The sequence below is a fragment of the Myodes glareolus genome, chromosome 19, assembly GCF_982192425.1.
Source record: "Myodes glareolus chromosome 19, mMyoGla1.1, whole genome shotgun sequence".
NCBI classification, from domain to species: Eukaryota; Metazoa; Chordata; class Mammalia; order Rodentia; family Cricetidae; genus Myodes; species Myodes glareolus.
The window spans coordinates 9,851,491-9,858,546 of NC_142044.1; the positions used below are offsets into that span (position 1 = coordinate 9,851,491).

The 7,056-nt window shown below is 42.0% G+C and overlaps 1 pseudogene; it reads left to right on the forward strand.

Moving 5' to 3' along the window:
- The first annotated feature begins 115 nt into the window (after positions 1-115).
- LOC148118892 (smad nuclear-interacting protein 1 pseudogene) lies at positions 116-2,605 on the forward strand (annotated as a pseudogene).
- Positions 2,606-7,056: the final 4,451 nt, after the last annotated feature.

Consider the following 7,056-nt stretch of genomic DNA (forward strand, 5'->3'; position numbering starts at 1 on the left):
AAAATAAATAACCCCTTAAAACATAACTGGTGTGGGATTGATTTGCCGTTATAAAAATCTGAAGATTTGCACTTCCTTTGGCTCGAGTGGCTCAACGGACCGTGCAAGTGGCTCTCGGCCCGGCCGCAGGATGAAGGAGGGGAAGAGCGAACGGAACCGGAGCGAAGCGGCCGACGGCAACACCAGACGGACGACGCGCTGGCGACCGTAGTGGTGAAACAGGAGCGTCTGAGCTCCGAACCTGTCGCGCACCGCCGACCCGAAGCCCCAGCCGCTAACCGGTCCCCGCCCGCCGCTGAGCCAGGCCGCGGCGGCCACCACGGGAGTCAAGGCCGGGGAGCGAGCCGGTCCCCAGCCAAAAAGAAAAACAAGTCCTCAGGGAGAAGAAGCAAGTCTCCACGGACTAAGAGAAGCCGGAGTCCCCACCACGCCACGGTTAAAGTGAAGCAGGAACGCGAGGACCATCCACGGAGAGGACGAGAGGATCGGCAGCACCGGGAGCCATCGGAACAGGAACAAAGGAGAGCTCGTAACAGTGAGCGAGACCGGCACCGGGGCCATTCCCGCCAAAGGAGGAGCTCTGGTGAGAGGCCTGTCAGTGGGCAGGGTCTGGACCGAGACAGCCAGATTCTGCAGGCCCAGGAAGAAGAGAGGGACTTTCATAATGCCAGGCGCCGGGAGCATCGCCAGCAGAATGAAGGTGCTGGCAATGAGGCTCAGGAGGTGATCCCTCGCCCTGCCGGTAACAGGAGCAAAGAGGTGCCTGTTAAAGAAAAACCAAGCTTTGAACTTTCTGGGGCACTTCTTGAGGACACCAATACCTTCCGGGGTGTGGTTATTAAGTACAGTGAGCCGCCAGAAGCCCGGATCCCCAAAAAATGGTGGCGTCTCTACCCCTTTAAAAATGATGAGGTACTTCCAGTCATGTACATCCATCGGCAGAGTGCTTACCTTCTGGGTAGACATCTCCGCATCGCCACATTCCCATCGACCATCCCTCTTGCTCCAAGCAGCATGCAGTCTTCCAGTACCGGCTTGTGGAGTACACGCGTGCTGATGGCACAGTTGGTCGGAGGGTGAAACCCTACATCATTGGCCTCGGCTCAGGCAATGGAACCTTCTTGAACAACAAGCGTATTGAGCCACAGAGATACTACGAACTGAAAGAAAAAGATGTCCTTAAATTTGGGTTCAGTAGCAGAGAATATGTCTTGCTCCATGAGTCTTCAGACACCTCTGAACTAGACAGGAAGGAAGATGAGGATGACGAGGAGGAGGAAATGGTGTCTGACAGCTAGCAACTGAGAAGCACCCCCACTATTAGAAACTGTTCCTGCTGGAGGCCGTGGGCTTGACTCTCCAGCGCCTCTTCTTGCCTTAAGTCTTTCCTCTGTTGCTGCCCAGCTTGTGTTGCAGTATGAGAACTCTCACTTCGTATTTTGTTGAACTTGACACAGCAGCTGCCTGCCTGTGGGCGCTTGTTTTCAGAACAGTCTCACCAATTACAGCATGTCGAGTTTTGGTCAAAGTGTGTGGCTGTAGTGGGTGCCTTCCGAACTGCTGCACAGGAAACTAAGCCCTTGGATGGGATCGTGGCTTGTTTGTTCTTTTTGTACAGTTTCTTATTTATATGTCGTTGAGCTTTGTGGACCAGGAGTTTTGTTTTGGGAACAAATCCTAGAGCAGGGAATCTTAGTAAGCTTTGGTTGTCACCAAAACAACCTCCAGCATATACCAAAGCTTTGACCTGGATCAGCTCTTGAGTCATAGAGGTTGATTTTGCGCTTCATTTTTTGGAAGTGACAGTTTACCACATGGCCTCATTATTGACTGTCTAAGCTAAACAGACACTTTGAGACGCCTGTATAGACATGACTGTGTGGGGAGGTCACGGCTTCTACCATCGGGTGCTGGTGTCTGTCCTGCACTGGGTTGTGGAGCTGCGTCCTACGAGGGTTCCCGATTTCCCCAGGAAACAGACATAACCATTTTTTGTTTTTTTTTTTTTTGAGGCAGGGTTTCTCTGTAACAGCCCTAGCTGTCCTGGAACTAGGAACTCACAGAGATCCGCCTGCCCCTGCCAGCATTAAAGCCAAGGTGTGCGCCACCACCGCTCAGCAGTATAACTGTTTTGATTATCTGTTCTTTTTCTTCAGCTTTGCATTTTTATTCAAATGTTATCTCTTTCCTCTCTTTGAGAAACACCCTGGCGTTGACTTTGTAGCAAGGCCTTGCTGTGGCCTCAGGGCGTGTGTGTGTGTGTGTGTGTGTGTGTGTGTGTAGTGTGTCTAAAGGAGCTTGTGTAGCTTCCACATCTTGGTTCCATCTTTGACATGGGTTTGTATTTACTTCCCAAAGATGGAAAGCAAGGGCAGCCCAGCTTCTGAACTTCCCACCTGCAGTCTGTGTAAGTAGAAAGGAGCTCATTACAGTATGTGTGCCTGTAAATGGTGTGTTTCGGAGTTGTGTGCTGATTTTCATATGACAGTGTTTGTGATAGAGATAATACCATATGATAGGCAAAGGCCTGTCACATTTGGAGAGCAGCTTTTCATTTATATGTATTTTTGAGATAAAAAAATAAAATTTGTAAATATAAAAAAAATCTGAAGATTTCAATCAGAAAAAAAAAAACGTATTTCACTACAACTGTCTATTTAATGAAAATATAAGGTAATACCCCAGAATGGAAATGGTACCAACTGTATAAATACTATCACAAGGTATCACTTAGACCCTCAGAGGTTCCACCACATGTCCTAAAATCATGTTTCACTCGAACGCTGCTGTTTGCAGGATGCTCTCCATCTGACAATTCGGATTTCGGTGTTATCTCAACAATGACAAGCTATGACTGGAACAGTCAGATGGACTTCATCAGGCACAGCAATGGTGAGATCTTAAAAGGCAGAAGAGCACAAGACGGCAAGAAACGGTGTTTACTGGAAAGGAAGCCATGTATGAAGGAGGCCTGAGGGAAAAGTGAACAAGGTTTAGCTTGAATAAAAGGTGAAACATGAGAAAAGCGGATGCCAAGTTACAGAAGGCTCTGTGGACCGTGCACGGCAGTAGTTTGAGATTAATTCCCAAAGCAATAATACAATGGAAGTGATTTAAGAATAAAATGAGTGGGTTTGGGTAGGATTTTTTGGAAACAATATCCCATAGACACTGTGGAGAAGGCATTAAAGAAAGACAAGACATTGAGGCAGAAAGCATTTTATGTCATAAAAATAAAGCATACTGACTAAACAAGTAAAATGATGGTTTTACCTTAAAAGTTTACCCAGTGGAAACTTGAATGTATACACTTAATGTCAAATCAAATTTCAAAGAATAAACAGAGTATTGTTTGCAATAATCCCTATTGAAAATGACTTAATTATCCATCAACAACAAAGTAAGTAAGTACACAGTGAAATAAACACACAATGCAATATACAGTGGTGGAAATGAACAAATTGCTGGTACAATAGCAATGTGTATAATTCTCACAGTTTTAATAGTACACTTAGCAAACTAAACACAAAATGTATCCTCTATGCTTTCATTTATGTAAGTTGCAATACAGGATGCATTACCATACTAGACGCAAGATAAATGGTTCTGTTCAAAGTAAAGTGATGTCTGGGGGGAAACGTCTACTGAGTTTCTAGGGTACTGGTAATGTTTTGTTTCTTGGTGGGAATATTGGCTCACTCACCTTTGTAACTAGGTACCCTTCATTGTTTCTGTGTGTCTGCTTCTCCATGTGTGTGTTACATTTCAATATTAAGTTACCTGAAACAAACTAAAATGTAGTTGACATTTTCATACCTAGGAGAGTACATACAAAGCAAATTAATAAGAAAACAATGTCAAATTTTGAGATTTTGTTTCCACAGTGGTCTTCACAGCAGTAGCTAGGCACTTGAATGACACAATAGTTTATGTTGGCTTGGTTTTTGTGTGAGAATATTCTGGTGAGTTGGAGACTATTAAGTTTGGCTTAATTAATAAAAAGCAAAGTTCGAAAAATTCGAAACAAGGAGTAGAGAAGAATGTGGGACTACGCAAACAAATTCACAGAAAGAAAGTTTCAAGCCTGTGCATACAGGGAAAAAAGGAGTTTGGCAATAATTCCCCCCAAAACCCTATTTACTTATTTATTTATCCACTCTCTCTTTCTGTCTGTCTGTCTGTCTGTCTGTCTGTCTATATAATCTATCTATCACCTATCTATCTTTTTATCTATCCATCTATCTATCTGTCTATCCATCTATCTATTTGTCTATCTGTCTTTATATTTATCCATCTATCTGTCTGTCTGTCTATCTATCTATTCATCCATCTCTTTATCCCTCTATCTATCCAACTATCTATCATCTATCTACCTATCTATCTATCTATCTATCTATCCGTCACCTATCTGTCTGTCTATCCACCTGTCATCTATATCTATCTATCATATCATCTATATCTATCTATCTATCTACCTATAGAGCAGGACATGTGCCACACAGCACAAGCATGAAGAGCAAGGACAACTCACTGGAAACAATTTTCTGCTTACTACAAGTATGGTTCCAGGTATGAAACTCAAATCATCAGGCTTGATAGCAAGCATCTTTACTCATTGAGCCATCTCACCAACCCTCCTGTACTTAATTCTGTTCTCAATCAGCAGGTCAGTTAAGAAATACCAGGCCTGCTACTCAGGGGTTGATTCAATAAGGCTACATAAAACTGGGAGAAGTCCCTCAACCACACATTTCTATAGAGTAGAAAAACAGAGAGTGAACTGATACACCTACCTTAAATTTCAAAATCTCCAGCACATGACAAGGCATCTTGGGAGTTAAACAGTTAAACATTAGTATCCAAGAGTGACATAGAAGCGTGCACTGGACCAGGAGAAAGTTAGGGGTAGAGATGACTCAAATTTGGTCTGTAATACACAGATGATTAAAGACAAAGGGAGGTACAACACCAGCAGGTGCAGGTCCCCAGAGCTGATAGTCATGTAGTATGTCTTAATATATATGTGCTATTTTTATTGGTTGATAATAAACTTGTTTTGGACAATGGCTTAGCACAATAAAGCCAGGCAGGAAATCTGAACAGATAAATAGAGAGAGAGAGCAGGCAAAGTCAAAGAAACACCATGTAGTTGTCGAAGGAGAAAGACATCAGAACCTTACCAGTAAGACACAGCTTTGTGACAATATACAGATTAATAGAAGTAGGTTAATTTAAGGTATAAGAGCTAGCTAGGAATATACATAAGTCATTGGCCAAATAGTTTATAATTAATATAAGCCTCTGTGTTTCATTGAGATTGAAAGTCTGCAGGACTGGGCAGGAAAGAAACTTCTGTCTACATGTTAGAACTAAAACACCCATAAGGACAGACAAGTTGGATCAGAAAGCAACTGTAGAATCTCCTCATCGGGCCATTTCTTGGTGTCACATAGACCATAATTCCACACCTACGCCAATCTCAGATGTCATACAAGAGTACAGGGAGAAGAATGAGAGGAGAGAGGTGACTATGGAATCTGAACTCTAAGCTGGCAAACTGAATTTCAGCACCAAGCAGAAAGGAGGAAAAAGAATCTATTTTGCAACCTTGTGTAGTAGGAGGCCACTAGTTAGTTCCCAGCTGCTCGGTCCTGAAATAATCACACAGAAATCATATTATTTGTAATACTGTTTGGCCAATTGCTTAAGTGTATTCCTGAATAATTCTTATATTTTAAACTAGCCCATTTCCATTAATCTGTGTATCACCACATGGTTGTGGCTTACTGGGTAAAGTTACAGTGTCAGTCTCGGGTGGGGCTACATGGCTTCTCTCTGACTCTGCCTTCTTCTTCCAAGCATTCAGCTTAATTTTCCCCTGCCCTGCGCAGGCCTAAGCCAGTTTCTTTACTAACCAATGGTATTCGCAGCATACAGAGGGGAATCCCACATCGCCTCCCCTTTTGTTTTTAAATAAAAAGAAAAGTTTTAACTTTAACATAGTAAAGTTACATATGTAAAACAGTTATCAAGCAAGAATTACAGTCACAATATTTATATCTACTTTATCTTTTATCATAACTAACAAAAACTATAACTATAACTATCTGTTCTTTAAGTCCATCAAAGACTCCAGTAGGATATAATATTACCTAAGTAAACAGGCAGTGCGTTGTAGACAACTTCCAAAGCTCTAGAATTGACAGAGACATCTCGCTGCCTGGACAGTCATTCAGTGTTCTTCTGTGTCATTAGAGCATCCATCATCAGCCTAAAGGCCCATAGTATCTGGCAGACTTTTCCATGAAGCAGGAAATATCAAAGACAGTTCTGCCTATATTGGCAGTGTGTCAGTTACTTTCTTCTGTGTCCAGCAGAATGTCTAGCAGACTCTTTCATGAAGCAGAAACTCTGAAGGATGGTCTTACTTTTATGCACTTCAACAGTCTGTTCTCTGTGGGTCCTGCATGTCCAGTTTATACTGCATAGCATCAAGTAGTCCAGGCAAGAGCAATTTCTTGCCCAAATGGCTAGCAAACTCCATAAAGAGTCTCTTTGACACCCATCTTTCTCTTGAAGTAATTGGTGCTGCCAGGAGCAGATGTGTCTCATGTCATAAAAAGTTCTAAATTCTTAAAATATTTAAGTGCCATATTCTTTAAGTCTCTGAAAGATTTGAAGAATACCTATCTAGCTGAAATATATCTCTATATATCTAGAAAACCTAACTAACATGACCACAAAACTGACTATTATAGATGATTATCTACTAACTTATATGTCTTATTTATACATTGCATTTTTAAATGAGCTGCACAAACACAATACCTTAATCAAAAGCAGAAATACATATACACAGTATAACAAAATTGACCTTAAATTTGTATCAATAGACCAAAATCCATACCAATGCAAAGTTTCCATCTCTGTAGTATAGCCTCCCTTTTAATGTAAACAAACTTTTATAAGCAATATTTGGGAATATGGGCATAGTCATTCTCCAAATTTCTTACTGTTGTTTATTGGGCAAAGCAATTTTTTGAGAGGTATTCAAGG